General features: G+C 39.0%; 1 long non-coding RNA gene across 2 annotated transcripts in view; it reads left to right on the plus strand.

Moving 5' to 3' along the window:
* Positions 1-27,249, plus strand: part of LOC121822689 (uncharacterized) — a 58,744-nt gene that overhangs the window by 3,429 nt on the left and 28,066 nt on the right. For both annotated transcript variants that reach the window (XR_013044668.1, XR_013044667.1), the window contains exon 2: positions 17,999-18,176. This is a non-coding gene — a long non-coding RNA (uncharacterized LOC121822689). The remainder of the gene's footprint in view (positions 1-17,998; positions 18,177-27,249) is intronic.

Consider the following 27,249-nt stretch of genomic DNA (forward strand, 5'->3'; position numbering starts at 1 on the left):
TGTGGGACTGTGCTTTGGATTTTAATAATTTATGTGATCACCATGATGGCGCGTGCTTTTTGTGATGGGTACCTTACTGAGCACAGCTAATCCTCATGCAAGCCCAGTGAGGAATTGTGGTAATGAGGTCACCATACTCTCCTTTATACCGCCAATCTCTCAGTGGACCCAAGCACGTCTCCATGGTAGGGACACTTTTGACATTGAATTTCAGCCATTGTCAGTCCACTGCTTCTGTCTTCTCTAACTTCTACACAGAAGAAGCTTTCAGTATTGTGGTTTTTCCCTCAGAGTGTGTCTCTTGTTCTCTGGTTACTATCTTTGCACAATTTTATGACAACGTTCCCACGTGTTGTTTTCATGGCGCTTGTTGTTGGTGGGGTTTTAAGAAACTTTTGAGTATAAGTTGATAGTTTCCATCATCGTGATACTGATTTTTCTCCTGTCACTCATTCTCTACCTTAGCAATTAGACAATATGTAAACACTTATTTCAACCATTTTCCAAGTGCATCTATCTCATACGTTCCCATTACTTGGTAGCTCTGATTATCATCAATTCCATTAACTTCCATATCAATGATTCCATTTCTGCACTTATAATTTCAAATATCATATTTTTCTACCTTTTGAAGCATGTTTTTGACTTTGTGAGTTCCCATTTCTGCATACGTTCATCCAGCGTGCAATCTTTTATTTCCCTGAACATATGATTATGACTTCATGGTCCATAGCACACTAACAGCAGCATCAGGATCCACTGGGAGTGCAGCTCCTTGGGCTGGGTTCTTCTTACTTTTTCTAAGCCACAGGGTTTTAAATTCTATGGTTCAGAGCATTGAAGTGAAGATGGTAAACGGTTGATAACTTCAGTCTAGGCAGGACACAGATCTGGAATGACCTTCTGCAATAGTTACCATCACACTGATGTCCCCTCTTCCTGAAGTTTCTTTTTCCTGGAACTGCCATCTGAACCCATAAAGTAGTGCCTGCAACTCAACTCCCCCATCATAGACAAGTTAATTTGCTGAACCCACTCACTTTTGCAATTTGTTAATGGCCTGGTAAAAACACCAGAAAGAGGTCTGAAGTATGTCTTTCTCTGCTTGGGGTTATTTATTTAGAAGTCTCTCTTAATAAGATAGTAAAATGTATTTATCATTGATCGAGAACATATTAACATCCAGTATTAGTAATGCAACTTTTTCTTTTAGTGAATGAACAAATTAGATGATTGCAGAAATCTGAATGGAAACAGGGCTTGGATGTAGCTTCTGTTTTCTGTGTTGGGTCTAGCCTGCATATGAAACATCCAGTGACCATCTCCCACAGAAAATGGAATGGATGACTCTGGAGCTCAAAGAGGTGGTGGATGAGATTGGAAATTTGAGAGTAATCAGTAAACTAGGATAAAATTATTAATATGGGTATGATGTCACAAGCAAGATGCAGAGAATGAAAGTGGGTGGGAACTGTGATCCTAGAAATTACCAATGCATAGCAAGAGAGGCAAGAATGAAAGGAAATATGATAATTCTGTCATGAATGGAAATATTCAGAAAGGAGATCCATGAAAGATTTACTAGTCAGATAAAAACCCATTCAAAACTCACTGTTTAAGCCAGATATGTTGGCATATACCTTTAACTCCAGCACTTGGGAGGCAGAGGCAGGCCGATCTCTGTGAGTTAGAGGCCAGCCAAGTTTATATAGTGAGTTCCAGGATGGACAGGGCTATGTAGAGAAACTCTGTATCTGAAATAGAAATTAAAGCCCCCTGATTATATCAGAGGAGGAAGAGAATTCATTTAATAGGCCCATCTACAAATGAATATTCCTTCAGATCCTGTGACTTGCAAGATCCCAACAATGGTGCCACTGTCATCTTTGGTCTGGATCTTCAGTCTAGACTCAAATCTCAGGAAAGAGTTTTGGCAGCTCCTGAGCACATTTTTTAAGTGTTAGGTGAAAGGAATGTTTCCTTAGGAGCTTCAAGACAATCTAGGATTCATTTTAACCAGACCATCCTTGAATCAAAGACCAAACACAGAGATTGAAAGCATTTGCCAGCTTCTCTGTATTTATGCCCTCATGCCCTAGAGCTTGAGGTCAACAGAAGCACAGCCTGAACTGATGTTTCATGAGGGAAGAAGAAACCATCATGGCAAATAACACATTAATCAAAATATAAGGAGTAATGCCAGGAACAGTGGTACATATCTTATCTCAGCACAGGAGAGAGAGGTAGGTGAGTCTCTGTAAGTTTGAGGCCAAGTTGTTATACATAGAGAAGGCCAAGGTGGCCCAGGGCTGTAGTGAGACCCCATCTCAAAAATGAAACAAAACAAAGCAACCAACCAAACAAAAAACAGAAAGCAGACATACACACAGGCATGTAGGTGTAGATTTCTGTAAGCTGCTATAAGAATATAAATAATAAACCTCTCTGAGGTATTTGGACTACATTTAAGCCAAATGGCAAATTCTACAGAGTCCTTAGAAATAGTGCTGATGAATGCTAATGGGTCATTGTTTTCCTGAATATTGTTTTAGACAGCTGAGAATAGTAATTTCCCTTATAATACCTCTATGAAATTTCTCAAGAGTAAGTTAGTCTTTTTTCATGTAATATTTAATTAAATGATCATTCCAGTTCAGTGGAATGTACAGTTTTTACAATGAAGTTCAATACTTTTCCTTTTTGAGATGTTTGAATCAATTTCTTCCAAATGACTCTTACCTAAATGGATTCTTATTCCTTATTATTTGCCAAATATCTAGAAGTTAGTTATTTCTAAATATTTTCTTTTAAAAAATTGATCTATGTCCATGGCAGCAAAGTAAATGTATTTACTGAACCACCATAATGATGTTTAGATTGAACCTCAAATATAATGTAAGTTCAGATTTTTCTATTTGCTTTCTTATGAAAGTTATATTGGAATGTGTCTATGTATTTCAAGTAGAGTTTGCATTCTAGTTTTTCTTCAGTATTTCTTTTTGGATTAAATTTATTTTAAACTAATTATTTAAATGAGCTTTAACAAGTACTCTACTTGGGAAACTCAGTCAAGAAGAGCAAAACCAAGCAGCATGTCTGCTCCTTAGATGACAGACCGAGGTCGGTTTCAGATGAATGCATCTCTCGTGTTTTTCTGAATTTTTCTCTTCCTTTGAATTATGAATTGAGAAAAACTTTTTGTAAGTATTATTTTGGGACAGCTTGCTGTAACTCGTTGCACATTATTTAGATAAGTATATCATTAAGTGACCAAAGCTCAAAACTGGTGAATAGATTCAGTGTTTTATTGCTGATATTTTGCCATGTACCTGTTCACACTAAGAATGAAGATTCAGAATCAATAGAAATAATTGTTTCTCTAGGGTGTCAAAGAAAGTCTTCCATTAGTTTATATGGTTTTGATATTGGAGTAATGGCAAGCCAACACTTGTTTTTTGTTTTCAAGGAACAACTTTCTTTTTTTTTTTTTTTTTTTTTTTTTTTTTTTTTGAGACAGGGTTTCTCCGTGTAGCTTTGCGCCTTTCCTGGAGCTCACTTGGTAGCCCAGGCTGGCCTCGAACTCACAGAGATCCGCCTGGCTCTGCCTCCCGAGTGCTGGGATTAAAGGCGTGCGCCACCAACGCCCGGCAAGGAACAACTTTCAAGACGAGGGAGCTTCTGTACTCTTGACAGCTGTTCAGAGTTGGAGAGCCTTCTCAGAACAGCAAGGAGGCTGTGTATTGAGATAGGAATATAAACACCCAACATCACCCTCTACATTGGGTGTTTTTATCAGGAAGCATCCTATGAGTTGCCATTGGGATACTTGTGATAATTCTTTGAACAGATAGTTTCCCAACATGATGTAGAAAGTAAATGGTGAGGGCTTTGCACAACCAGCTAGGATTCCCAAGGATGCGTCTTCAAGTCCTCCTTGCCAGACATTGTTGTAGGATATTTTGATCGCACTCCGTCACTCCCAAGCCTGCCCAATAAATACCCTGAATTAGGGGGCAGAGCCAGTGAGTGACCTAGCTGACTGGAATTAGTCATAGAGAAGCCAGCAATTTGGATAGAGAAGACACACAGGAAGGAAAGGATGGGGGCTAGAATTTGAACTCACTTGGTTCTGGGATGGAAAAGACAAGCCAGATGCAAAACAAGTTGGACACACAGAATGGGAGAGAGCTAAAAGCCATGTGCTAGAATATAGACTAATAAAAATGTGGGTTAATTTTAAGTTCTAAGAGCTAGTGAGACAAGCCTAAGCTAAGACCACATTTTTATAATTAATAGTAAATCTCCATGTCATTGGGAACTGGCTGGTGGGACAGAGATAGACTTGCTACATGACATTACATGTACAATAAGGTAATATTTTAGCCTTGTAGTTTCAGTGTCTGCTCCACAGTTAAGAATGCTGTCAGTTATGATCTCTCAGACCAAATAGGATGTCTGTATTGAACCCCTCCTCTCATGGCTCAGGGATCTATACAGAAGTGGGGGTACAGATTGTTAAGTCAGAGGTGGTGGATAACTCCAAGGAAACAGTATCTTCCAGACACAATAGGACTGATACAGACATGAACTCACTATGACAGACATACACAGACTTAAAACAGACAAAATCCCCTTGAGGTGAGAAAGTGCCACAAAGTATCACCCTTATCCAGAAAGGGATAATCTATTTTCTCCAATGGAATATCACTGGATATATAAACCACAATCCAGGGCAGGCTCCATGTCTAGGAGTAGTTGGCCAAAACAAAATGTTTTGGGTGTTTTTTTTTTCTTATTGGGTTTTATTTTTGTTTGTTTTTGTTTTCCTTTTTGTTTGAGAGGGAGGGAGGGAGAGACAGAGAGACACAAAGAGAGAGAGACAGAGAGAGACACAGAGAGAGAGACAGACAGAGAGAAGAGAGAGACACACAGAGAGAGAGAGACAGAGAGAGAGAGACAGAGAGAGAAAGAGAGAGAGAGAGAGAACATGAAGTTGAGTAGGTGGGACCTGAGAGGAGTTGGGAGGAGAAAGAATATGATTAAAATATATGAAAAACTAATAACATTAAATGAAGTCTGTTGTGTGTGTACCAGCACCTTTAAACACACTGCTTTTGCCTGTACCATGAAGCATCTAGCCACAAGAGGAGCAAGTGGATAAGGATGTCAACTAGTTGACAACCTTGTGTCCACAGTATCAACCTTCCTTCCAGAAAGAGTTCTGACATCAATCAATTCCTTCAGGGGCCAGCTAGATTGCTCAGTGGGTAAAGTCTCTTGTCACTAAGACTGATGGCCTGAGTTCTATCCCTGTGACCCATATGATAGAGGGAGAGAACCAAGTTTTCAAATTGTGCCCTGACCTCCAGAGGTGTATTGTGGCATGCTCTTGTGTGAGCATGTGTGCTTATGCACACACCAAACAAACAAACAAACAGGGAGTATGCATTAATTCCTTCATGGGGCACTGAAATTAATGAGATGAAAACAGCCTTATCAAGTGGAAATGAGTATAGTGTTAAAAACACGTATTTTGTTAATAAGAGTCATTGAACAGGCTAACTAGGTTGAAGACATGTAGATAACATTAAGTTTCCCCAGTCATTTTGTTTCATGTGGAGAAATTTTCAAACATCAGTTTTGAAAATCTAGACATATAAAATCATAGTTTAATAACTATTTCCATTGCATTGGAAAATTTTTAACTTTTTATGATTATAAGATTGTGTCTATCAATATTACCAAAAAAATAGTAATGAGGTAAATGTGGCTGAGAGTCAGTTTGGTGACAATGAGTTTTACTTTGTCCCTTTCTCTTATCAACTTATTGATAATCCAGTGTGGTGTAAGTACTTAATGACGATTTATAATGTATTTATAACATTAATAATTTAACACAACCCTAGTAAACTGATTTATACCTAAAATTACATGCTTATTTATAAGATTTGTTGAGATATACATGCTTATTTATATGCAAGGCAGAAAGGGTATAATAATTGAAGCAGTAAGTGGTTATAAATTTTAGCAACCCAGAAATGAATGCTCTCTAATGGCCAATGACTTCTCAGTAAATGACTCATGATGCACTTCACGATCTTAGTGAAATATGAGTGTTCTGGTTGGGGAGGGATAAGAGGCTGAGCAACAGCATTGTAGATCACTAGTGATTTGCTAGCATGCTTCTCCCCAAGGGCTCCTGCCACAGCATATCACTAGTGTATTAACTGTGTCATTAAAATGGAGCAAGTAAAACAACCAGAAGCCATGTTCACTTGGGTCACTCGTCCCATTTACACTTTATGCCAAGGGGAAAACCTAACATCAACACTCTGGAACTCACAGAACAAATTCCACAGTGATTTCTATTGTTGTATGCCAAAAATAACATAATATTGAATCTGTATATTAATTAATAAGTCTCAGACCATGTGAAGAATCTGATGCTCATATGGCCACCATGGGATAATTGGCGTTTATAGTTCTTTACAATTAAAAAAAAAAACAACCGAGGAATAAGTATAGGACTTTTTCCTTCTTTTTGTATTTGATATGTTTGTATTTTGATAATCTATCTACCATTAAAATGTTCAGATCAGAAGACTCTTATCATGGTGTGTCTTTCTTATATGTTCACTGGTACAGTTTCAAATGGCTGTGGTTTGAAGTGTATCATATTTAGTCAGTCTCCTAACAAGAGTGGAAGGTCTGCAGTATTTGAGGAGGCATTTGTGCCTGAAATGTGCCTTCAGGTGACAATCTCTATCAAGGTTATCCCCCACTACTGAACTGAATGATTATAATAATTCCATCCATGAGAATCTAGAACTTTCCCTTTCTCTGTCATCCCAAGCACTCCCAATGTTGACTGTTCTCCTAACCCCCTACTGCCCACAGACTGGCCTGAAGCAGTCTTTTTCCTCCTAAATAACACTTAACAAACATATCCAACTACTCATCACGTTGGCTATACTAGAAAAATAAAACAAAGCTTGAATCAACCAAATGCAAATACCATCCCTGGAGTTAAGAAACCATGGGACACTGCTACAGGTCATAAAGCTGAGAATCTAATAATGTTTCTGAAAACTATTATAAGGGTGTATAAAATACACTGTCTTTCTTAGTTCCTTGTACTCTTGGCTCATCACATAACTTGGTAGCACAAGAACAACTAACTTGCCCTGTCTCTACTATTCATACATCATGTCACCAAAACCCAACAAACTCCAGGGCTAGGAAAACACTCCCAAGAAAAGGAAGAAAATGAGAATAACTCCCCCCCCCCCCAAAGATTTAGTGCGGGGCAGATGCTTATATTCCTTTCTTTCTCACATTTGTTTTTGGCATTTGTCACCCTGGATGAAAGATTTGATAGTAATTGTACTTTTTGTGACCTTGGGCTATTGCTGTTGGAATAATCAAACACTCCAGAGAATAAAATCATCCTGGAAAAAATCCATGAGATCACCTGTCTCTGGTGCTGTCAGATTGGCTCCTGGCTCCTTTGGGAAGTTGTGGAGATTCACACCTAATCATTTTATAATGAGGCTGCTGAAAAGACTCTCATTTCATTGGTGACAGAGGAAATAGGCTCATACACATTTCCTTTGTACTGTGTTTCACACTCCCTTCCACGGGAACTTATCTGTGACCTGGCTATTGTGGCGCTTTTAACGTTCCTCCAATGGACATTTGCTGCTGTGCGTAGTATCATATAGGTCACCCAGCCAAGGCTGCTGGTAATTTTAAAGACTATTACACACACACACACACACACACACACACACACACACACACACACACACACACACACCACGGGTGCAACGTGGGTAGGTTCCAGTTTGACTTTCTTGTTTTCATGATAAGCTTGGTGTTCGGTAAGACCTGTCACTTCTTGTTAAACACCAGAAGGGTAAAGAGTTCTGTGGGTGTCTTTCCATGCAGGCTGCAAAGTAATTCTTCACATTAACAGGTGTGTTGATGCTAACTTCTAGAATTATATTGCATGGTTTGCACAGGCCTGATCATTTAATTTTATGGTTTTAAAAGTCAGGTTTCAGTTAGTTCTGCAAAGGTGTGCTTGCTATTCATAAATGGTTCTGTAGGTTTCTTTTTTACATTACATTTAAGATATGGATTCTGGCTTACGTTATTCTGGATAATCTAGACTGTAGTGAAATAAATGAACTTCAAAAAATCCAAACAATAATGAGAAATGAAAATCAAAACAAACAAACAAGCAAGCAAACAGAAAACTCCAATAAGATGAGATGGGCTTTGCCCATCCACCTTATAATGTCTATTGTTGCTGTCCTTGTTAAGCTCACGTTTAGGCACTCATGTTGGTGAGAGTTTACAGGGATAGCTTCTGACAATTCTAAGAGACACAATCTCTCAGCACACCCCTGGATCCTCTGGCTCTTACACTCTTTCTTCCCCACCTTCTGCAAGGATCCCTGAACCATAGGTACAGGAGTTATTTTGTAGATGTATCTGTTGGGACTGAGCTCCTCAACTCGGCATTTTGATTAGCTGTAGTTTTCTGTAATGGTCTCCATCTATTGTGAAGAGAATTGCCTTGATGAGGACCACACTTACCTGTGGGTATAAAGACAAATATTTAGAGAATAGTTAGGGATTATGCTGGTTTAGTCAACTGGCAGCTGTGGCTTCGTCTCCAAGACCTATGATTTCATTAGTCCTGGGTATTGGGCTAGGTTTCCAGTATCAAGTAGGATTTCCCTCTTATTGGTTGGGTCTTAAGAATAATTAGAGAGCTGTTAGTTCTGCAAAGGTGTGCTTGCTAATACTGCACCCTTAGTGTTACTGAGCTATGCTGGTCTTTATTTTGGTTCATAGACACCTGGTACAATGAAAGCTTGTCCTCAGGGAGGACTCTTTCAGGTCAGTTTCAGCTCAGGGGTCTCTGGGCCCTGTGTCTGAAATGCATGGTGTCTTCAGCAATAGCGACTGGCTTTCCACCTCTGGGGTTAAGCAAGCATAGCAGGAATATCCTGTAATGTTTTCGGAGTTCTTGGACAACTCTGACCAACTCAAAAGATGGTTTCTCATGCTTGGTATTTGGGTTTTTGTTAGATAGTCTTTGTTTCTTGGAGGAAGCATTGTCAGCCCAAATGGGAAGTTTCATTTGTTTGTATGTATATTTATATGCATAACTAAGTATGCTTATTTATACACAGACTTGCATGTATTGATTATTGATTATTATTGATTTTTGTCTATGTTGATAATTAATAGTACTATTAAAAGTACATTCCTTATGACTTCTTCGGACATCCTCACTGTTATTTTACCTTCCTTTCTCCCTCTGTGTTTATCACCCCCCACCTTTCCTCATTAGAACCTCCCCACCCCATTCCCCCCATCGGATCGTCTGTTGAATTCTATTTGTTTATACCATATCCATCAGGAGATTGGCCATGATTTTCTCCTTTTGTTGTTGTTGCATTGTTATCCAATTTTGGTAGTGATATTATAATGGACTTGTTAAAAGAGCAGTGGAGGGCCAGTGAGATGGCTCAGTGGGTACAGGTATTTGCTGCCAACAGTGATGATCTGTGTTCAGTCCCCAGGACTCACATGGTAGAGGAAGAGAACCGACTGCCATAAGCTGTCCTCTCTCTGATCCCCACATACATGATCCCCCCAAAATGATAAATAAACAAATAAATAAATACATAGAAAATTTATTTTTAAAAGATCATTGTAGTATGTATTCTCTTTCTATCTATGGAATAAAACTTGAGAAGCATTAGGCTTAGCCTTCTTTTAAAGGTCTAGTTTAATTCAGCTGCAAACTTGTCACATCTTGGGCTTTTTCAGTTGGGAGACTTTATTACTGCTTCAATGTCATTGCTGATTATAATTCATTTTAAGTTGTTTTAGTTCTCTTAGGTTAATTCTGGTAGTTTGTGTGTATCCAGAAATTTGACCATTTATTTCAGATTTTCCAATTAATTTTAGTTACAGTTTCCAAGTAAACTCTTCTCATCCCCAAAGTTTTATTAGTATGTGAGGTAATTTTTTCCTCTTTGTCTCTAATATTATTAGTTTGAGTTTCTGTATTTTGGTCTGGTTAAGTGTTTTTCGGCCTTGCTGATTTGTTCCTGGTCTACTCTTTGCACCACTGGCTCTTCATATTGCTTTCTTGTTTCTATTTTGTTGACTTCTGCCCTGTCTTTATTATTTCTTTCAATTTACCACTTTGGATAATTTTCTTCTTGGTTTTCTAAGACTGTGAGATACATCATTAATTGATTTATTTGGGATATCTGATTTTTTTATTGTGAGAATTTATAGCTATAAACTCTGTCTTATAACCACCCACTTTCTTTACATCTCAGGGCACTGGTAGGTTGTGTTTCCGTATTCATTCAGTACTAGGAATTTTCAGATTTCCTCTTGAGTTTCTTGAAGAGCAATTTACCCTCAGGAGTGTGTTCCTGGCTTGTATATTTTATGTACTTGTCATGGTGTGGTTTTGGGGAGGTTATTTCACATAGAATATATAGAGTATGTAGAAGTCTCCTTTTGTGAAGGCTTGCTTTGCGCTCCAGTGTGGTGTTTCAGAGAAAGCTCTGTTGGCTCTTGAGAAAAGTGCAAGCTCTGCAGTATTTGAACGAAGTGTCCATTCTTTGCTTTGCATAGTTAGTGCTGAGTTGTAATATGGTATGTTCTTTTCGGAGCTTGGCTGTTCCCCATTCTAAATGCTTCCTGTATCTGGCTGCTCATCACTTTCTTTAGAATCAGGGAATTTCTGTAGAACCCCGATATTTCTGTCTAGTTAGGCTGAAAATTTCCTCTGTGATGTGTTCAATGTTGTGATTTATAATTTGTTTCCCCTCATTAGGCTTCCAGCCTTCCCTCTCTCAGCACACTGACAGCTGCCTCACAGACTTTGTCTCTCATATCTCTTTCTCAATTAAAAAACTGTATGCTGGATATATACTATAAATTTCTTAGGCACTCACCCGGTATTGGTGCATGGTGCCAACTCTATGAAGCTGTGCTCTGTCTACACAAGAAGCAGAGCCCACTTCAGGGCTCACTGAAGCTAAGACCCTGGGGTGAACTCTGCAGAGCCATCCTCTCTGAGGCTAAGCCCCTGAGGTAGTAGATTCTGCTATCCCGTGTCTTGCTTTCTAAAGTTACCTCTCTTTGCTGCAGAAGCTGGTGCTTTTCTGTCACTTGCCTCATAAGACAGATGTTTCCTGAATCTTGTTTATCTAGCCCTGAGATTAGTCAGTGTGGTATGTTTTCTGATGTCTTCCTTTACCCTAGTTGTACATTCTTATAACATACATGTAGAAGTTATATTAGTGTTTCCTATATACTTTTATGCATTGCTTTTAATCCTAAAATGATTTATATCCACATATTTCTGAGCACTACCAATTTCAAGGATGTCTGACTTGTGCTTTCATTCTCACCTTTTCAAAATGTTATTGTCTGTTTTAAACTTGTGTATATTTTGTAAACTACATGGTGTTATTGCCTAAGGTTGCTTTTCATGACACAACCTAGAATCACCCGACAAGACAGTCTCATAAGAGGCTGTCTACATCTGGCTGTCCTGTAGGCATGTCTATAGGGATTGTCTCAATTGGGTTCATTGCTATGGGAAGACCCAGCCCACTGTGAGTAGCACCATTCCTTATGCAAAGGACTTTGGATTACATAAGGGTGGAGAAATTGAGATGAGCATAAGCAATCAGTGAAGGAACATGTACATATTCATTTCATCCCCTTTTGACTGTGGATGTGACAAGACAGGCTGTTTGAAATTCCTGCTTTGACTTCTACACAATGATGGACTGTCAGCTGTAGTTGTAAGCTGAAATAATATCTTTTCTCTCATAAATTGCCTTTTACCATTGCAACAGAAGGAAATGAGAATAGCTTAGTAGCTTAGTAGTGGATTTATTTTTTCTATTGATTTTTATGTCCTTCTAGTTTAATTTTCTCTTTATTGTTAGTTTAGTATTCAACAATTTTATACTTGTACATAATACTTTCTGATCACACTGATTTCTCCTCCCTTTCTATCATTACAACCTCACCAACACATCCTCTTCTTTTATCAAGTCCCCATTCCACCTAAAGTCTTCTTTTTTTTCCTTGTGACCCATTGGGTTCCACCAGAACAACTTGTATGAAGTTAGAAATAAAGCTACCTATAGAGACACAGTAATTCATCAGTGGTTATATGGCAGAAGACAGTGACTTCTCTTCCAGGGGTCCTGAGTAGCATTAGTTCACCTGGGTAGAGTAGAATACAATACAATTCTTCCCCTCTGACAGAATGTTTACTGTGTCCAGTATTGTTCAGGCTCAATATAGGCGGCCACAGCTGCTGAGTCCATGAGTGCCATGTCCACATTACGCCGCTATGAACATGTTGCATGGACTGCTTTCCTATTGTTTGGAGCTTACTTTCTTTTCATCCCCTCTTCCATGGTGTCCCTTCAACCTTCCAGGAGTTGATATGGGTGTCCCATTTAAGATTGAGCATTAAACAGGCCCTGGTTCTCAGTACCTCAAATAGCTATGAGTTAAGTGCTACTCCATGCAAAGAGGATCTTCTTTGACCAAGGTTGAGGGCAGCATTAGATCATGAATACAAACATAAAGGTTTTAGGGAGCAGTTTTACAACATGTCCATTTAGCAAAAACAAGGGTAGTAGGTTCTTTTTGCCTACAACCTCCCCACTCATGGCCTCTGACACAGTACCAGTCATGGATTCCCTCTATGAATAGGCCTCATATCCAATCATGATCAATTGGTTCCCCACTCATGGCCTCTGACACAGTACCAGTCATGGATTCCCTCCTATGAATAGGTCTCATGTCCAATCATGATCAACTGGTTCCCCACTCACGTCCTCTGACACAGTACTGGTTATGGATTCCCTCCTATGAATAGGCCTCATGTCCAATCATGATCAATTGGTTCCCCCTTCATTGCCTCTGACACAGTACTGGTCATGGATTCCCTCCTATGAATAGGCCTCATGTCCAATCATGATCAATTGGTTGCCCTCCAAACATTTGTACCACTATCACTCCAGCAATCACTTCTAGCTTGGCAGGTTAGTGTTGTAGCGTACAAGGTCCATAGCTGAGCAAAACACTGCCAGAAAATTTTCTTTTAGTTCATGCCTTTGGTTGATACATTTATCTTTTGTTTGCATCATTCTTCCTTATTTTATATGCACATTTGGAAGATTTTTATTTATTGTATAATTCGAAGTTGAACATATTTTTCACCATTTAATGTCATTTCCTGTCATCTGACATCCATTACAGCTACCAACAATACTATCTGTCCATGTCACTATTGTTAATGTATGGCATTTTTATTCCTGGCTACCTTCTGAACTGCTCTTTACCTGTGATTTATACTATACTGATTGAGATTTGTCCAGGTTTGGTCACTTTGTATGTATGCTTCACACATCTGATAAGTTACTTGAGTCTGTGAGTAGCTTTAATTATTAGTCTCTGGAAACTCTAAAATTTCTTTCTCATCTTTTTTCATATAAAGTTTCTGGTATATGTGACCCAGACCGTTGGCAATGACATTGTCTTGAAGTTCTTGATAGTGTCTTATTTCAAGGAAAGCTTGCCATGTCACATGGTAGATGGCTGTAGTGGTATACATCCATGTATTTTGTTTTGGTTTGAAATGAACTAATTTGAGTTGAAACTTTGAAAAGTCTCTGAAGTTCTTTATCCTTTGTAGCCTCTGCATAACTTTCTAAACGCCAATCTTAGAGCTCATGGTCTCATCGGATTGTAAAGGCATTCAGGCACTCAGCTCTGACTTCTGCACCCCCACAGGGGAAGGCCACCAAAAATACACATTGATATTCAGCTCCTGTCAAGGCCTCATGAGTCTGACCCATGGAGTTTATAAAGCAGCAGATTCCTAGAGGAGGCATGTAGCAAAGCAGGAACTCGCTTCCCATGACTTCTTTTTGCTAAACAGGAAGAATGTATCAGTTTTGTTCAAATTACATCTTTTACACAAAAATCTCGCAAGAATAATCTTCAGGTAAACAGTCTTAACATTACTAAATCTTTTGATAAATATCCTTAAATTATTCTTTACAAAGATCTAATAAATGTTCTTTCTTACCAAACTGTATAGAAGAATGAATATATACTACTGAAGAGATTGCCTGTTGTATCAGCATGAGTAATAAATAAAGATGAACAAAATTGCAGGAGTGGCTGTACCTACAATAAAATTGTCCTGTAAATAACAAGGAAAATGTACTGTCAGAGAATCCCTTTTAACTTAATAAGACAAGATGAAGTAATGGCTTCTCCTTGATGAGTTCTAAGCATTGTGTTGAGATCACTATAAATTCGCCATTATAGAATCTATCAGAGAATAATGTTGCAGAGAGCTTGCAGCTTCACTCAGATTGTTTGACTGTGAGAAGGAACAAGCCTGTTATCTGTCTTTCTCCATATTCTTCGAATCCCTGAATAGTATCTTGTGTGCTTTAATAGACTGGAAATGACTTGACTTTGGGGTAGAGAAGAGAAATAGAACTTCCTCTTCTCCCCTTGCTGCTGTTCCCAGTGGACTGTGAGTTCTTAATAATGGTGGGCTGATTGGAAGCTGTGAAGTCAGAAACATCCATATGGTCTTCAATCTAAAGCATGGCAACAGTATTGCCTTTCTCTAAGACTCCTTGGGTCAGTTGCAAATAGACATTTGTAATAGATTCATTTTCTGTTGGTGAGAAGATGATACTGGTGAGTCTAAGACGTAGAAAGGTCTTCACTGGTTGGCTCAGCTAAACTCTTTCAATGAGTCACATAATTTGGCACATCAATTTCTCTGTTAAATATTCTTTCTTCTATTTCATAATTTCACAATCTTTCCCCATAGGCCCAGCAATATGCAAATCAGAAGGAATTTATGACATGTATAATACTAAAATAGAGACATAAAAGGGAATTTGGCTCCATGATTCTTAGTATTTGTGAGGAATATACACACTTGAGGCTTAGTAAAACTTGTGGTTTCTGAATACTAAAGGATTCTCAGACTGCACCCTGCAATTCAGTGGAGAAACCTGAGGAGTTACTTACAATGACTTAACACTCATCTCCTACAAAGATCTCCTATCATCATTGAAGCCTCAGGGCTACATAGGCTCTGCTGGATTAAATATGTCTGCAGGGCTTCAGGAACATTCTCACAACTGCTCTCTCCAAGCATACATTCTACAGGGCAATGGAGCACTAAGTATTGATGAGGCTATTCATCAAAGTGTCATTCCTTCAAACTTTTAAATTGCAACATTTAATATTCTTCTGACAGTCATGATTTTAGTTTCAATTTCAATGTTCCTATTATATTAAAAATATTCCCCACCAATTCTCAGAAACTTAATGTCTGGAGTAATAATTTCCCCTTAAATCTTGGCATTAAGCTCAATAAAGTTAAAACAAGGTCAGGTAAAATCTGCGGCAAATAACTATCTTGGAAATAGTAGGTGTTTGTTTCTGCCTCAATCATTGCATCTTTACATAATTCTTTGCCAACCAAGGTACATGTATAGTTGTATTGGAGATATTTTTTTAAAGCAAGTTAAAAAATAAGATGGTACAAAGCTAGCAAAAGTGTTATTTGAAGCCATTAGAAGCAAAGCTCTGACTTTGGAAGTTGCCACCAAATAAAGAGAAGTGAAAAGAATATAAAGACATGTTCTTGTTTTCTGAGAAACTGAGGGCACCCACGTAATGACTGAATTCTATTGGTTTTCATTTAAATGAGCACATTTCTAACGTGTTCAATGTGGTTATGCACTATTTCTATAAAGCACACTCATTAAAATTATATTGAGAAATTTTATGCATCGATATTACCAAATTATTGAAGTACTATTGAGTAGCCATGAAAAATATCCAAGTAAAGTTTTCCTGTTTTCTCACTTTTCCCTCAGTCGGTCGTTCACAGTCCATTTTATTCTTTTGGATAACACGGCCTATGATTTAAATGAGAGGTCTTGCCCTCACACTACTTAAGTGTGTACTGAAGAACAAAATGTTTTTACACATACATGGTTAAAACTTAAGTATGTATTATCTAAAACCTAAAACATATATCATGTCTCCATCTAGCCTGCCTTCAGCATTTTAATTCATTTGTCTCACCACACTCTTTTAGCATGCTATTTGTCTACTTTAATATTATTTGTTGACCTTTCATCCCTATTCGTTTCATTCAGTTCTTTATACTGTCATTGTTTCTTCCTTATTTTTTAAACATTAGCTAAATATTTTAGAAAATATTCTCAATTTGGGTCCTATGATACATCTTCATATCCTGCTTTAATTTGTTCTTTTCCATATGGGCTGGATCTGATGATGCACTCACTATGTAGTAACCTTAACTTTCACTGGTGTCATGAAACTTTACCATCTGGTTGAAGTTTTACCTGGCTTTTGTTACTCTAATCTTAGTATTTTTTCAACCTTGAAACTTCCACGGTTAGAAAACTAACCTTCAGTAAAATTATCACACTTACATTATTTATGCAGTGTTACAATATACACAAGATAGTTTCAGAGTCTCTGAACCTGTATAACTATAAAAAGAATGCTTGATGATAAGGAGCAAGATTAATGTGTTTGTTATTCAAATTAGAAATAAACCTTGCTCATTTCAAATGGTGCCAGAGTTTTAGTTAATTGTAATGATCTCCCTAAAGTAAAAACTACTGGTACTAACTCTGCCATACACCTCTCGCTTTTATTATTTACTTTTTAGAATAAATCATCTCCTGGCCTTATTAACTTCTGCTATGTGACATGCTACTTAAAGAACTATTGTAGCTCACGATTCTGTGGGTGAAACAGGCTCAGCTGTCTGGTTCTGTTGATCTTTGATGGACTGGTTGACACATTTATGTTCAAATGGAGGGAAGAGTGGTCCATGAGATCTGTTTTAGCTAATTTTCAGTTTGGCTGTTGGCAAGAGCAGTAAGGTGAACCTCGGTGGTGTGTTCTTACTATCCATCAGTGCAAACGTATAAACTGCCTGGAAGTGGTGGCTTTCTTACAATCAGGAAGAAGTTCTTACGACTTAGATTTAAAATGGACTTGCCTCCATTCTGCCCTGTTCATTAACTAAAGTCACAGAACAGGCAAATTTTGTGAAGTGGAAGAGAAGTGGACTCCACACTTTGGGAGAGGCTATGAAAGTTTGCATTACAAAGCACATGGAAGCAGAGAGAAGTTAAGAACCACAATTTTCAACCCAACAGGAGCTCCTTGAGTCTTCTGGAGAAAGTGTGTGGTTTAAAAACAAAATCAAGCACAAAAAGAAAACAAGGAGGGAATTTTGTATATTAATGTCTGCCGGTGCTCATAAAAAAGGTGTGAAGAAGCACATACAATTCCACGTTATTTTGATGTGTGTGTGGTCTTTCTTTGTTACTGCTTCGGATCCTCAGTTGTGCAACACAGGCACCAGCAGAGGCAGCCTGTGCTAGTGGAATATTTTAAAAGACAAACACCCAAGAAAAGACAGAGCTTCAACTCTGATATCATGTGTATGAAACTGCTCAAAACAAATCGCCATTATTTCAGGTACTCTAGTGTTTAAATGCAAAAAGCCTAATAGTGAGAACTGCATGGGATACTGGGAGAAAAAGAAACTCTCTGGTATTCAAGCATTAACATTAGCCTCATTGTTTGAAAACTCACCTGGCATTGATGGAGATGGCTTTCTGTAATGTGATTTTATGGTAGGTATATTTTTATAACACCAGCGCACCCAAAGGCTCTTAAAGAAATTCCTTAATGTCTTGAGTAAAATCTACTTTAACAGTGTGAAAATTAATCAGTAGTTTTTCTTCATTTTTACCATATGCTTGGTGTTCAAAGCAATCCATATAGCCTCAGCTTGAATCCAAATTAAAATATCTTGGTAACAGTTGTTCTCTTTTTCTAGATTAACTTCATTCTGAAATAATCCATTTAAAATCTATCAAAGTCAAGTTAACAAGCAGCAGCTTCAATGTCAGGCATCACCTCAAGCTCTTCTGATCCAGCACAATCCCAAAGCTGCAGCCGGAGCCAACCCACAACCCCCTGTTCATTAGACAGCCATCACACTTCACCTGCTCTGGGTAAGCAGCTGTCTGTGTAGAAATGATTGTCTTTATTAGGAAATGACATTGCCTCCCCATTCCATCCCCACTGCTAACTTAGTATAGATCTTTTCTTAGTCATCTTATATACAGAGTGGACTGAGACACCTCACAATGACTCACATTATTACGGTGTCTTGCTTTTGTTTGTTGGTTTGTTTTAGTTTTGTTGATGAGTTCTCTGGTGATTCTAGAAGGAAGGGGAGGACAGGTGCTTCCTGGATGGAATAACACTCTTTATAGAGGTATGAGTGGAAATTGTGCCAATTCTCAAGTAGAAAGAGATTATAAACTGAGGAAGACTTTAGAATTATTGTAGATCAATAGAAACAGGAGAATGAATGTTACCAGAGAACAACAGAACAATAGCCATGAGGAGAAGTCACGTAAGACAGGAGTTGTAGGTGGGAATACAGAACACAGCCACTGCCCCAAAGTGACATAGAAAGGTTGCAAAGGAAGATGACAGGTTAGGGACACTACACATCATGCATATCCACAGCATTGATGGAGTTGGAGTTGGGGTGTGTCAGAGGGAATGGAGGATGTCATGGAGAGTCTCTGCAATGCACCAGTAACCAAAGACCCAGGGCAATCTTTATTTTGGACCTTGGAATTGTAACATAAACATAGAGTTCAAACAGTGGGTGTACCTGGGGTGTGGTGGAGGAAAAAGGAAGAACCTAGAAAGTGAGGCTGCAACCAAAAGTCTTTAGGAAAGACTTGGGAAGTCCACCCCAGAGAATGCAGCACAATGCAAACATACAATCTGAAACAGATGATGTGTGTTCTGCACTGCAAGATAGTGTAGAAGAGGTCTTTTGTACTTTCTACCTTAGTTGTCGGTGCTGTGATAGGTAGCTTGACCCCTGCCATCTTGTTCTACTGCCAAGAGGGTCAGAAGCCATTAGTTTTTGGATCCTCAACCCTCCAAACCCATTACTCTTCAGTGGTTCAGCTGGCTGCTTTATCCTGGGAACAAATGTTCCCGAATAAAACTGTAACTTCAGCAAAGCTTGAATACACATGTCGATGTGGAGGGAAGTGCACTCAAGGTTACAGGGAAAACGGATGAAGCACTTCTGTTTAACAGCAGTGGTCCAACACGTGTGGTATTATGCTGTTATTCTCACTTCATATGCATCTTACTGATAAAGAAGTGAGTAGTTAGAGGCTTTGAGGAATGTGCCGCCTGAAAGAGACTGAGTTCCTGTCTCCTCCCACCTTATATTCCTTTCTCTGCCCAGCCATATCACTTCCTGTTTCAACCTTCCTAGTGCTGGGATTAAAGATGCGTGATTCCTAGTGCTAGAATTAAAGGTGTGTGCCTGGCTCTGTTTCTCTTTTAGACTGGATTAATCTCATATAGCTCAGTGTGGCCTCGAACTCACAAAATTCAAGCAGATCTCTGCCTCCGCCTCCTGAGTGCTAGGATTAAAGGTGTGTGCCACCACCAATAGATATACACATGTGACCTCTGTGGCTAACTCTGTGGCTGGTTCTATCCTCTGATCTTCAGGCAAATTTTATTTGTTAGATTACAAACAATATATCACCACAGAATGGGGGAAGTGATATAATTCCATTTAATTAAAAGCATGTTTTAAATACATATTCATCTTGTTTTCTCCTAAGCTTCTTTGAAATACGTGTCTTTCTTTTATGTGACTAAGAATAACATTTTAAAGTGTTTCATTGTGTACTTCTTACAATAAGACATTAATTTTCGTCAAATAATTTATCCTGTAAATTCACTTCTCTGTTTCACTGAACTCACTAATAAAATGTATCTGAAGATTTAGCAAAAGATATGGGGAGAGAGGTGGGGATGAAAGTAAAATTTATGATAATTTCCATATTAATAATCAGAATCAAAAGTCATCACAAATGGCTCAGAGAAGAAACTTGGCTTTGTAGGCATGCATAAGAATCAACTGATCAGAAAACTAACATTGAAAGATAAAATCACAGTTGCTCACATGAACATGCCTGGCCTATGAATACAGCAACTCATTGTTGGTGTCCTTTCTCAAAATCAGGGCCAATGTTATATTTTTAAAAAATTTTATGTATGCATGTATATATGTATTTGTAGGCTTGTATGTGTGAATGATCTTGTATGTATGTAGATATAAACATTCAAGCTTACATAGATTGACAGATAGGTAATCCCTCAGAACTACATTTTAGGTGTTTGCATTACACTTGACTTGTTACATGGGTGCTTGGGTCTGAACTCTGGTCCTCATAACTGATCAGCAAAATGCTCCTAACCTCTGAATCATCCCTCTAGCATACTTAGTATTTGTTTTTCTGTTAGATGATGTATTTTTAGGTTCATAACAAATTGAGCAGAAGGTTGGGGGATGGCTCTATGGCTCCCTACCGCCACAACACACCCTGTCTCACCATCAACTGTTTTTGTAGCTGCTGATCCTAAACTGATATGTCATTAGCATTCTTGGTGCTGTATATTCCGTATGTTTGGACAAATGAATAATGTCATGCGTCTATCATGGTAGTGCATAAAGAACAGCTTCACTACCCTGAGCATCCTCAGGACCCCCTACTCATTCCTCTGCTTCTGTTTATCATTGAACATAGTATCATTTCAAACCAGTTCAATGTTAATGCTGTAATGATTATCAAATCCTTCAAAATCCACACACTCTTTACTCAACAGTTTATAATAAAAGAGGATGGCCGGGCGGTGGTGGCACACGCCTTTAATCCCAGCACTCGGGAGGCAGAGCCAGGTAGATCTCTGTGAGTTCGAGGCCAGCCTGGGCTACCAAGTGAGTCCCAGGAAAGGCGCAAAGCTACACAGAGAAACCCTGTCTCGAAAAACCAAAAAAAAAAAAAGAGGATGGAGTTCCTGATAAACTGCTGACTAGTGGATGGAAGGTGGGGTTCCATTTCTTAATTTGATTTCAAATTTAGATAGTCTGTTTGGGTTTTTAGTTCCTATTAGCATGGTGCCAAAAATTTAAACCAAAGAAAGAAAAAAGTGATAAAGAAAAAAATGAAAGGCAGAAAAAAATTTTATGGCCATATGATAGAATTCATTGAAATATAGAAAAAACCAACAAAAATGATAGCACCACATTGGACTTCCTTCCATGATCACTAAATTTCCTGCATGTTGTTCTCTTAACACTGCTCATGCTCACATAAAAATGTGTTCAGATTTACACAAGTGTAAGAATATTTGCATATTCCTAGAAGTGTGCAGCCCCCCCTTCCCCGTCAGCAGCTCGTTCCAGGACAGTCACTGTGAGTTACAACCTTCATATTCAGGGCTGCTCAGGGACTGCACCACCCCACAATGTGCGGCATGTGCCTTCAAACCCACAGTCACATGGGCCCTGCTGCTTAAGGACTATCTTCTCATCATTTTAACCTCGAGAGAGAGAAAAAAAACATCCACATATTGTATTTGTGAGTTTGGGGTGATTTTGCTTGATTGCCTTCCTGGATTCTATGATCAAAGGGAACAACCCTTGTGGAAGGAATACTAAATACCAGGTCTATTTTGTTCTTGCTCCAAGACAGGACTCCTAAGTAGAGAAGGTTACTCATGGTGCCAACAATCGATGTGAGTGTTACGCCCCCTCTAGCTGTAATTTTAATTAAAAAAATGGCTTTATTAGTTCTTTGAGAGTTCTGCATGTGCTTTGATCATGTGCGCCTCCACTCCGACTCTTCCCAGGTCCATCTGCCCTTTCATTGCCACCCATCTCTGGGTTCTTTAAAAAAACCCATTAGGATCAATTGTGATGCCCAAATATTCATGGCTGTTTGGTCTTTAACTGGATTTTGGTCAACTAACCAGGAACTAAGCTTTTACAAAAATTTTAATTTTATACGTATGTGTGCTTTTGCCTCAATGTATGTCTATGCATCACTTGTGTGCCTGATGCCGGAAAGAGCATTGGATCCCCTGGAATGGAAGTTACAGATGCTTCTGAGCTGTGTGGGGTTGCTAGGAATCAAGCCTGGGTCCTCTGCATTCAGAACGTGGTTGGTTACTCCCATGATGTTCATGTCACTCTTGCCCCAATGGCTTTCCAGGCCAGTCACCACTGCAGATCTCAGAGTTCACAGCTGGCTCTGACTGATGACTACTTTCCTTCTCCAGTAGTACACACAGACTCTTAAAGAACCATGAGAACTAGCCAGTAGCGACGAAGCTCTCAGGTTGGGACAGACAACTTCATTTTTCCATGTTCTGTGATTCAAGCAATAGAGTCTTATCAGCTTCTGGAGGGTGACCAAGAGCATTGGCAATAGCCTGTAATATTTGTGGGTCTATGAGATCTCCCTGACTAAAAAAGTTCCAAAGAAGTAACCCCTTCCTGGCTCTGGACTTTTTATTTGCTTTCCTGTATTGTTTAGTGGAGCATTGTTGCATTGCAGATGAACTCTATTCTCGGCCTGTCTTGTCTTATACCCCCTCTCCATTACTGTGTTCCATATGACTTGTTTTAAAGATTTTCAGTGTTAGTTATCTCTCCTATGGTCCCTTCACTACCCTTCCCTCCCCTTCTCACCCCAATTTAACCCTTCCTGTCCCATTATTCACCTTTAACCTTTATACAAGCATGCTCTAACTCCTTCCCTTGAACCCCACCCCCCACACTACTAATTCCCTGAACTCTTTGGGTATTCCAAGTGAAATATGTATCTGAAGATTCAAGGCTAACATTCACATAAGAGAGAGAATGTGTGACATTTCTTTCTAGGTCTAATTTACTTCACTCAGAATGATTGTTTTCAGTCCAATCCACTTACCTGCACATTTCATAATTTCATTTTTCTTAATAGCTGAATAATATTTCACTGTGTAAACACACTACATTTTCATTAGATGGACATCTAGGCTGTTTGTTTTGCTGGCAATTGTGAATAGAACAGCAAAGCTCATAGATGAGCAGGTAGGATGTGGAGTCCTTTGGGTATATGCCCAGAGTGGTATACCTGGATCATGTGGTTGATCTATTATCAGTTTTTTTTTGAGGAATCTCTGCACTGATTTTCAAAGTGGCTGTATTAGTTTACACTCTGACCATCAGTGAATAAGTTTCTTCTTTTCCCATATCCATGCCAGTATTTATCATCATTTCTTTTTATCTTGATCATCCTGACTGGGTCATATGCTATCTCAGAATAGTTTAATTTGCATTTGCCTGAAGCCAAAGGATGTCAAACACTTAAAACAATATTTCTTAGCCATATACATTTCATCTTTTAATAATGCTCTGTTTAGTTCCATGCCTCATTTTTAAATACAGTTGTACTCCCCCCCCATATTTAGTTTTTTGAGCTCCTTGTATATTTTTAGATACTAGTATTCAGTCAGATGTATAGTTGGTAATGATTTTTCTCATTCTGTAGGTTACCTCTTCACTTGACTGACGGTGTTCTTTGCTATACAGAAACTTTTGAGCTTTATGAGTTCCCATTTATATATTATTGGTCTTAATGGCTGTGCTTCTGGAATCTTGTTCAGAAAGTGCCAGTGAGTTCAAGCCTATTCTCTATGTTCTCCTCCATCAGATTCAGGGTATCCAGCTTTGTTGATGTTTATGACTCATTTAGAGTTGAGTCTTGTACAGAATGAGAGATAAGTATCAAGTTTCATTCTTCTACATACAGCTAGACCAGCACCATTTGTTAAAGGTACTATCTTTTCTCCACTGTGTATGTTTAATTTCTTTGGCAATAATCAGGTGGCTGTAGGAGTGTAAGCTTATACATGAGTTCTCAACTTTATCGCATCGATCACTGAGTCTCCTTTTACACCAGTACCATGCATGCTGTTTCATGCCTAAACTCAGTAGTGTCACTTAAGATTTGGCTGGTGATATCTATTGTAGTTTGTTGTTGTTATTTATATTGCTGTGTGGGACTGTTTTAGTTCTACTGGGTCTTTTATATTCCCATATGAAATTGAAGACTAAGTTTCCCAATTTCTGTGGAGAATTGTGTTGAAATTTTGATGGGGATTTCATTGGATATATAGGTTGTTTTAGTAGGGTGGTCATTTTCACTGCATTAATTCTGCCCATCCATGAGCATGAGTGGTCTTTGCATCTCCTGGTATCTTCTACAATTTCAGTTTTCAGTGTCTGAAAGGTTTTATTGTACATGTCTCTCATTTCCTCAGTTAGATTCACTCCAGTATCTGTTTGAATCTATTGTAAATGACATTGTTCTTTCCTTCTATTATTACCATCAATCCATGTGAGCCTATTAAATGGGTAACAGAACTTATTAATATATTAATTGAGGAAACATACTCACGAATGCAGAACAGAGTAGACAGTTGAAGTTATTCTCTGATCTGACCAGGAGTGAATCCACCTCGCAGGCAGGAACAGGGAGAAGGGGCCTGTGACCCTTCTCCCTTCCCTTTAAGAGGTCATGGACAATGGCAGGAAGCACCACCTCCTTCAGGCCCTATAGCCCAAGGTCATGGGCGGAGCAAACACCACTACATTCTCTTTAAATCAAATCCTGGTGTCATTACCTCAGAAGTGGACATGGGGCACTGCCTGCTCCTCTTATGTCCACATTGATTGATTGATCTTCTGCCTTTTACTATGTTTGTCTCTAATTGGCTTAGAGCAGTGGTTCTCAACCTTCTTAATGCTGTAACCCTTTCACACACTTCCTCATGTTTTGGTGACCCCAACTATAAAATTATTTTGTTGCTACTTCATAAGTGTAATTTGCTGCTATTATGAATCATAATGTAAATATCTGATATGCAGGATATCTGATATGCCACCAACCCCAAAGGGGTTGTCTCCTACAGGTTGAGAACCACTGGCTTAGAGGAAAAGCTTTGTACCCTAGGATTTCAGGAGCCCAGGCTTTTACTCTGGAAACATTTACAACATAGTTGAACAATCTCTTTGATAGACTAATTGTAGGGAAAAGGGGCTGGCTAAAGAAACCCACTCTGACCCTGGAGCCCAGAATTAGGGAAAGAGGGCTCAGATAAGGCCAGTGAAAGAAACACAGTTTGGCTCAAATCAGAGATATTTCTGCCCCTAGCCAACTGACTTGTGAAACCAACCAATCACAGAGCATGACAGTGGAACCCTGGGACCCAAGTCAACCCCTGGTTGACTCCATGCCTAAGATATCCTATGTAAACTGCCCTGCATGGTCAGTTAAAAAAGAGCTGATCCCATGCATTTATAAATAGCAACAACAATCAAATAATTTTTATTTGAGGAAGTGAAGGCTCTAGAATGAGAAGACAGACATAAAAATATTTAGCAGTTCCATGACGAAAAGTCTCAGGAGTGAATGACCTATGGTCCATTCTGAATATTCTGTACTAGTACTTTTGGATTTCTTTTTTCCCTGCTCCTCACTAATAGTGCCTCCACTGGAGAAAATTCAATATTTTCTGTTTCCTGTGCTGGCTGGTAACAATAGGACTAAACTAAAAGTACAAGAGGAAAATAAGGAAAAGCTCATTTATAAGAAAAGGACACAGAGCTGAGTGCATCTGCAGCCAGGAAAAATACATCCTCAAAGTACATCAGCAAACAGCAACACTGATAAAATGTCAAAGAATCACAGTGACCACAGGAGCCAACAGCATGTGCTGGAGCAATATGACCACCAACATGGATCATCTGTGTGCTGGCCAGTTTATGTCACCTTGGCAAAGCTAGAATCATCTGAGAGGAAGGAACCCAATTGAGAAAATGCCTCCGTAAGATTGGGCTGTAGTCAAGCCTGCAATTAAATAATAATTAGTGTGGGAGGGCCCTGGGCCATTGTGAATGTAGCCATCCCTGGGCTGGTGGTCCTGGGTTTTATAAGAAAGCAAGCTGAGCAAGCTATGGGAAGCAAGCCAGTAAGCAGCAACCTCCATGGCCTCTGCATCAGCTCCCGCCTCCCGATTCCTGCCCTGTTTGATTTCCTGTCCTGATTTCCTTTGGTGATGAACAGTGCTATGGAAGCGTAAGCTGAATAAACCCTTTTCTCCACAATTTGCTTTTGGCCATGGTGTTTCATCCCAGCAATAGAAACCCTAACCTAGGACATTGGGCTACGAACAAAAATATGAATTAATATCCATGAACACATAATGATAACAATAAATTATTAAATAAACCCTGACCAGGATGTCACTCAGGCAGAAAATGATCAGATAATTGATTCTGTCCTCAAGGAAGTAGAGCTTGGAGTGAACATAGCTTCAGTGTCTTGGATATGGGCTTTGTATAGAAACTTGCTTTCAGAACAGTGAAAAATAAGAAAGGGAGATGAATGAATAACTTCATGGTGATGGAAAGTGACAAACCCCATCTCCACCAGCCTCCCAAGAACAAAAGCAGCACTGAGCCATGTGAAGTCCTTTACCCTAGATAAAGTATGCTGACAAAGTCATTTAACCACTACAGTCTTCACCCCAAGAATTCATAACTCCCATCTAACCTTGAGGTAAATGCCAGTCAAACCCAAGCTGAAAAATGTTTTACAAATGACCACATCAGCACTCCACAAAAAAGTCAAGGTCATAAGGAACATGGAAACACTGAGAAGGTACCCCAGGCTATCGAAGCATGAAGACAGTGATGGATGATCCTGGGACAGAAAATGACCTTACATAAAACTAAGAAAAAAAATTAAAAATTAGAGCAATTGCATGTACTAGCTTTAGTTGGGGACATTCTATTCATGTATTAGTAGTAAACATGCACCATAATAACTTAAGTTGACAGGGTTGTTGCTCTCCACCTATGCCATGCTCCAAAGTGCTCCATAGTGTGTGTGGGGTTTCAGAATGTGCCTTGCTTTGAGAGGCTGTTCTACAAGCAGCGTGCAGCTTCACTCGAAGGATGGAAGTTGATTCTTCACCTTGCTAGACAGGTGATCGGCAACATCTGTCTACCTGTGTAGCATGGGCTGATAAATGGTGTATCCCTGGGAGCAGAATGGGGACTATAAATTTATCAGGGTGAACTGGGATCTCAGAAGTACATGTGTATATTGTACCTAGGAAACCAGGCCCAAGAACTTATGAACA

Source organism: Peromyscus maniculatus, chromosome 15, assembly GCF_049852395.1.
Source record: "Peromyscus maniculatus bairdii isolate BWxNUB_F1_BW_parent chromosome 15, HU_Pman_BW_mat_3.1, whole genome shotgun sequence".
NCBI classification, from domain to species: Eukaryota; Metazoa; Chordata; class Mammalia; order Rodentia; family Cricetidae; genus Peromyscus; species Peromyscus maniculatus.